The sequence below is a fragment of the Papaver somniferum genome, chromosome 7, assembly GCF_003573695.1.
Source record: "Papaver somniferum cultivar HN1 chromosome 7, ASM357369v1, whole genome shotgun sequence".
Lineage (NCBI taxonomy): Eukaryota > Viridiplantae > Streptophyta > Magnoliopsida > Ranunculales > Papaveraceae > Papaver > Papaver somniferum.
The window spans coordinates 72524099-72530971 of NC_039364.1; positions in this window are offsets into that span (position 1 = coordinate 72524099).

Below are 6873 nucleotides of genomic sequence, written 5' to 3' on the forward strand. Positions count from 1 at the left end.
CTCCAAAACACCTATAAAACTCAAAAGCGAACATAAGATACCACAATTCACAAAGACAATAACAAAGAAAGCATAAATATTAGATATAAAATTAGGTGTTTTAGACACCTATCAAATTCCCCCACACTTATACTTTGCTAGTCCTCGAGCAAACCAAACAAATTTATTCTAAAACATACATACAACTCCGTGTCGTCGAGGCTACGGTCACACTTAGCATGTATAACAAGCCTTTAAACCCCTAGGTGTCCCTAGTGGACGAGTTATAGTCTCGTGAAGGTTTACTAGAGATATACCCACAAAACCTACTTTACCAACTTACTAGTTCTCTGAAATGATAGCATCTAACGCGCTAAGAAGACATAGAAATTCTGCACACTAGTCATATGAAGTTAGACACATAAATGAACACAATCTCATCCTTAAAAGTTGAGAGAGAAATAATCATCCCTTATCGAAAGAAATTCGGGTTCGGAGTGATCAAAAGTCTCGACTCTGCCTCACAAGAAAGGGTTTTATGAAGTTGCTCTCAATAATAAACAATTTTTATGGGTCACACATGTGTCCAGGTAAGAATGAAGAGAGAAACCTGTGACACGTTGAATGGTAAGAAGGCAAAAACCTCCGAATTGTTTTGAAAACCCACATCTTTTATTCATTTTGAAAACCCTTTTTTTGAAGATCTCTAAGAAAGGAAATCAACCACTTAACGAAGGTGGAAATATGCTTACTTACCTCGTTATCCGTTCGGCGTGCAGCTAGCACCACTCTCACAACATCCATAGAAACGTCTTCGGTCTTCAATCGGTGTCTTCATCTTCGTCTTTGGTCTTCAACTATTGATGATAACTCTTGAACTTCATAGAATCTTGACAATGTGATTCTTTCCTCTAATTCCTTGTTGCTTGAAACTTCATTACGGATATTTCTTCTTCCATTGGCTTTATTGAATAAATAAAAAACCAAAAACGAACTAAACAAACCAAAATATGATGCAATGAATTTTTTTTATTTTTTGTAAAATGCAAGATAAATAAAGTAAATACAAAATGAAAACAAACAAAAAATTAAAACTACTGATGGACTTAACAAAATTTCTCTTGTCTCTTTTCTCTCTTTTTTTTCACTTTTTTTATAAGAGACCTAGCATAATGGTGACCATGTCTCAATTTTTTTTTTTTTTGAGACAAGAGAAAATAATACAAATACAAAATAAAGATAAAAATAAAAATAAAATGCAAGTACAAAGGCCATGGTGTAAGTACTTTACCACTCGATAACTTGTATGTCTCGATATCACAAACTTCTTGAAGTCTCATCTTAATAATCTTCATTCTTGTACAATAGTCTTCAACTTGTAAAAATTCTGCTCCTTGTCTTGTTGCTTTACTTGAATCTGAAATCTGCTCATTTTTGTATTGTTGCTTGTAAACCTTGAACGTCTTCAACTTCCTTCGAATTTGTGATGCTCCTCTTGTTGATGATGATGGTGTTTCTATGGACCTGTTGGTGTAGAGAGAGATAAAGTGGATGGTGCTAACTGCGAACAAGATTACAAGTGGTATGTAAGTTAGCAATTCGATGTCATGATTGATAAAATAGCACTCAAGAGATCAAAATAGTGCTTCTATTAGTGGGAGGTTGGGTAGCTCACCATTCTACCCAGAGTTTACGTACGGTGACACACACTCTAAAAGAATATATTTAGACAGGTACAAAGAAGTGAAGGTCGGTGCCTGTCATGATGTAACATGGGTAGTCTCCACTATAGGGGACCACTACTCTAATACCGAATTCAGTCTGCACCTCATTTTCCACTAGGATGGTTAAATCCAACTTTAACTCTCATACAAGTAAGAAACCCGATCATGTTCTTTGTCATCTCTAAGTTCAGTCACTCTTATGAGAATCTCGATGTAATCTTAGCGACATGTGTACTATGTGACTCTAAACTAACTACAAGTTGGAGTTATTCATGCACTAATTTACAAAAAAGTTAAAAAAAATGAAAAAAATTACAATGCAAATGCAAATGCTTAACCACTCCCCCACACTTAAACTTTACATTGTCCTCAATCTAAATTGAATCGTCCAGAGAAAGTCAAGGTGGGAAATTTCTCATAATGATATGCGACAAGAAATCAGAAAAAGTAAATGCAAGACAAGAAAAAGCTAAAAACAAAACAAGTATATAAAAATAAGACAAGAAATACTCATCCTATGGGTTGCCTCCCATTTAGCGCTTGGTTTAAAGTCGTCAGCCCGACTATAACCTTGCGAGATTCATTCCCCATATACCAATAATCTGAAAAGTTGGGGATCCTTCCACGTAACCTATTTTGCAAACACTAGCTTCACACAAATATCAGTTTCATAAAACATAAACGAAGCTATTAACCGATAGAAGTTTCCTCACACTTATTCTTTTCTACACTTGGAAGTGTATAAAGAACATAAAAATCAGGAACTTCTATGGTTTCTTCTTTGCAAACATCCATAGTATGAGAATCAAATGTTTCTAATGGCGGAAATCGAGAAATAAAGTCATTGAACAATATTCTCGAAGCACATACATTCAACAATAAGAGGCAAAGGAGAAGAAACAATATGCAAAAGGTTAGACAAACCTTGCACAATCTCTTGTATCACATAATCCTCTTCATCCTTGAAAAACTCAAGTGAATTACTCACCTCTTTTATATCATGGTCCTCTATCAAACCTTGCAACCATTCTTCATCCGTTTCTACCTTAACTGAAGTCTCGGCATCAACATCTTCATTACAATTCTTTGCAAGCTCGATTGGGTCATCCACAATATTGGTCATATCGGTTTCATTCTCAACACACTCATCTTTGTTGTAAGGCACATACTCTTTTGCGGCTCCAAATTTCGCTATAAGAAACTTTTTTAGAAGACTCAAAAATGCATCATCCTCAAGCTCCACCATTTGAATAGGCTCTTGATCATTATTAAGATCAATGCTTGAGTAATCTACACAAGTGTCAACATATTCCTTTTCGTCTTCATTTTGATCCCAAAAAAATTCCGATGTACACCTTTGGAAAATGTCACCATGAGTTGGTTCAAGCGATGTATCTTCATAATCATCATCACTTTCATAGTTAACATAAGATTGGTTCTTGCTGAATTTAGTGTTGCTAATCTCAATCTCATCCTTTTGAATAGGTGAATGATCATTATTAAGATCAAGAGTTGAGGTAGCTACACAATTATCAATGAAAGATCCCAAAGGTTGGCCCTTTTCAACATTAGCATCAATCAAATATTCATCACAAACCATAGGCACATTAGAATAGTTATTGTTTTTAAAGCAAAGTTCTTCCTCATACCTTTCTTCTTTGATTTGATCAATACCTCTTTGTAAGTTAGCAATACCTTCACGGAGTTCTTGGAGTTGCTCTTCTGTAGCCTCTTTATATTTTTGGAACTCTTGTTGTACAAAGTTGGAAACTTTGTCTAGAAAGTCAGAAACTTTTTGTTCACGAGCATAAGAATCCTCCCATCCTTGTGGTTGTTCACACACATACCCGCCATAAGGTTGTTGAGGAAAACCATTAGGATCCATGGAATATTGGTCATAGCCAATGAATTGGTTTTGATTATACCCCTGAAATTGTTGGAAGTTGTCATGTTGTTGAGATTGTTGGAAACCGTATCCATTGTTCCAATATGCTCCATCCATGAGAAATAAGTACCTGAAACACGATTCTCAAAACAAGGTTAAAAACCAGAAAATAAAACAAAACTAAAAATAAGAAACCGAAAACAAGTGACAACCGTTGCCTCCCCGGTAGCGGCGCCAAAATTTGACCGCTATCGTATGCGTCAAAAATAATATTACTTTCTCACAACTTAAAATATATAATATAGCAAGGGAAAGAAAGGATCATTCCCACAGAGAGGTCTAGGTTGTCGTTTGTTTCGATTTCTTATATAAACAAAGGGGGGATTTTTCTGATTTTTAATAAACTAAGTTATGCTAAAAACAAATAAAGTAAAGCAAACACGCAAATCAATAAGATGAAGATATTGGTCAAGGATTAGTTTTCATTCACAAACATGAATTTGTAACAATAACTAGAATTGATATTTAATCTCAACTTTTATCAAAAGTCCTAGGATACCTCGATCGCAAGAATATCCCGCTAATTTCCTCTTGTCATCAACAAACACATTAAAAGATGTGAATGTGAATTCTTCCTATAAAGCAACCTAAAGTGTAAAAGCACAATTAAGTTTAACTACCTAAGAGCACTAAGTTCTATGAAATAAGACTAATCAATGCAAAGGAACGTGTAAAAGCACTAATCCGTTTTAACAAAGGTTATGATCCACTTGTGAATACTAGGATGTATCACTACAAGCAATACTCACAATTATGCTACTTGTAATCAGGAATTATCACTTTTGCGTATAATAACCCTAATCTAGCAATAGAGATGAAAACTAATTCAACCGATTAGCGACTCGACTAAACATGCATTCAAATCATATAACAATATTAATAGTGAATCATAAGCAACAAAATATGGAGACAAAACTAATTCATTGCATAAATATCATGGTTGGAACTCCAACTTATTCCTTAACCAAAAGAGAATTATCTAAACATGTGAGTGGAGTTCATAACAAGAAGGAAAAGAAAACCTATCATGTTTCTAAACCCTAGGCAAAAATATAAGAGAAGATAAGATCTCTCATAGAAGAGATAATAGGTCCCCCCAAGAATAGAACCTAAAAGAGCTTATATAGCTCCCACTTCCAATTGTCGGCCAAATCCTGTATCCGCCTCACAACTCAGTTTCTGGTCAAGCCAAGTCCAGTTCAGTTTCAGGCCCACCAGTACAGCCCGGTTAATACAGGCCCATCTCTAAAATATTGAGCCTGTCAGTCTCATGAAACTGACAAGGCATTCATCTCTAGTACCACCAGTACCCTTTACTCCAGTACTTGATTTGTTTACTCATGATTTCAGCTGCACCTCATAACAGCTGCATTTTCCCCAGCGCCCTCTGACTTAGCCACCACTTGCAACTGCAACAGCAACCAGTTCAATACCATTCCTGCAACTTCCAGTGACTCGGCATCGCTTGCTTACAACTTTAACTCCACCGCTAACTCAAATAACTTCAAAACCACCATTTCAGTTCAGCTCAGTTGCTGCACTTCATACATTTCACAACCACACAAGTCATCATATGTAATCAATTCTAGTTTCTCAATCTTTCTTGTTCACCTGCAATTTGAGCAGCAACACAGTTCCTTGTAGCTCAAACATTACTTCTGCAAGACTCATGTATTTCTGTGGTGCATAACTTGCACAACTCATTGTCTGAACAGCTCAAACCATCAACCTTACTGCCACTTTCTACAGATCCTTGTAACTTCATTGCTTGCCTCTGCAACACCAACACTCCCATAGCATATCCCAGCTCACATGCCTAACTGCAACTTCTTCTTATAATCTCGTTCTTTCTGTAGCATCTGCAACAGATGCAAGTCTGTAGCTTCCATATTTTCAACTCCACAGCACGAACATACACAGCTTCTCATTCATTGCCTCGAATTGAGCCTGCAATCTCCTGCCCTAACATGCATCTAATCCCAGCACCATCTCCTGCATTGCTTCGATTCAGCTGAGCCATTACCTAGTTATCACTGCCTCATACCAAAATCACAACTCAACTCCACACCCCTGTAATTAACAACATCGGCAGCAACAACATACAATTCCATTCCTTCCCGCCCTGTAGCTCCTAATCAACACCACATCAACATAGACCACACTGCAAACCAATATTGCATGATATTTCAACTCCATTGATTGCAGCTGTTGTTCTCCATTTCTATCAGTCTCAATACCATCACACAGTAGCAGCTATCACACCCATTTCAGGTTTTCTTTATTGTCCCAGAAACACCATCAACACTGACTACAACTGCAACATCAGCTTCATTCAGTACCCGCACCAGCAAATCGACCAACTTCTCTATTCACCTGCAATATCACTCCCTGCATTTGAGCTAACACCACCTGCACATTGAACTGCAAACCTCCTAAGCATTCATTAAACATCAAATCATCTCTTCTCAATCTTCTTATCTCATCACTTCTAACCCCATTCTCTCAACTATTGATTCATACCACAACCTGAACTCATACCCTGCACAAACAATCGCAACATCATCTCAGCTTCTTTGTTAACTGCACAGACTTCTCAGTCTTCTAGGTGCAACAGCAACACCATCTCCCTGTATACCAGACACAACACCTTACTGCTCCAATTCTGATTTTCTGCTCCTCCAACTCTATAGCATCTCCTCCTTGAACTGCGCCTGCAAATGCCATTTCCCTGCAGTTTCCTGTTCACACTCTCAAACCAACAGCAGCAGCTAAACAATTAAATCTCCACAAACTTGAGCACCACAACTGTTTCCATTGGCATCTGAAACTTCTCCAAACCACCATTCTCATCTCAACTAACATCTAACCTAGCTCTTGCATTACTTCCCATCTCAGCAACTCCACAAGTTCTTGCTTCAACAATTTCAGCTTCAGTAACATCTTGAACCCGTCTGCTCAATCGAAAACAACAGAGACAACTCCATTTCAATCTCCATCGATTCTTCAATTCAATACAACAACAACAATTGTTGTTCTTACATGATTTGCTTCGATCTTCCTCTTCCCTGTCTTGAATCAGAACAAACCCATCTCTTATTGCTCCTGCAGAAAACCAAAATCACTCACCAGATCCCCTTTTCATCTGTGTTTCTCAATTGCCATCTCATCCAAAATTCAAGCTACAGATTCATGGACTCGTACCACTTCTAAATCTCAATCAATCCT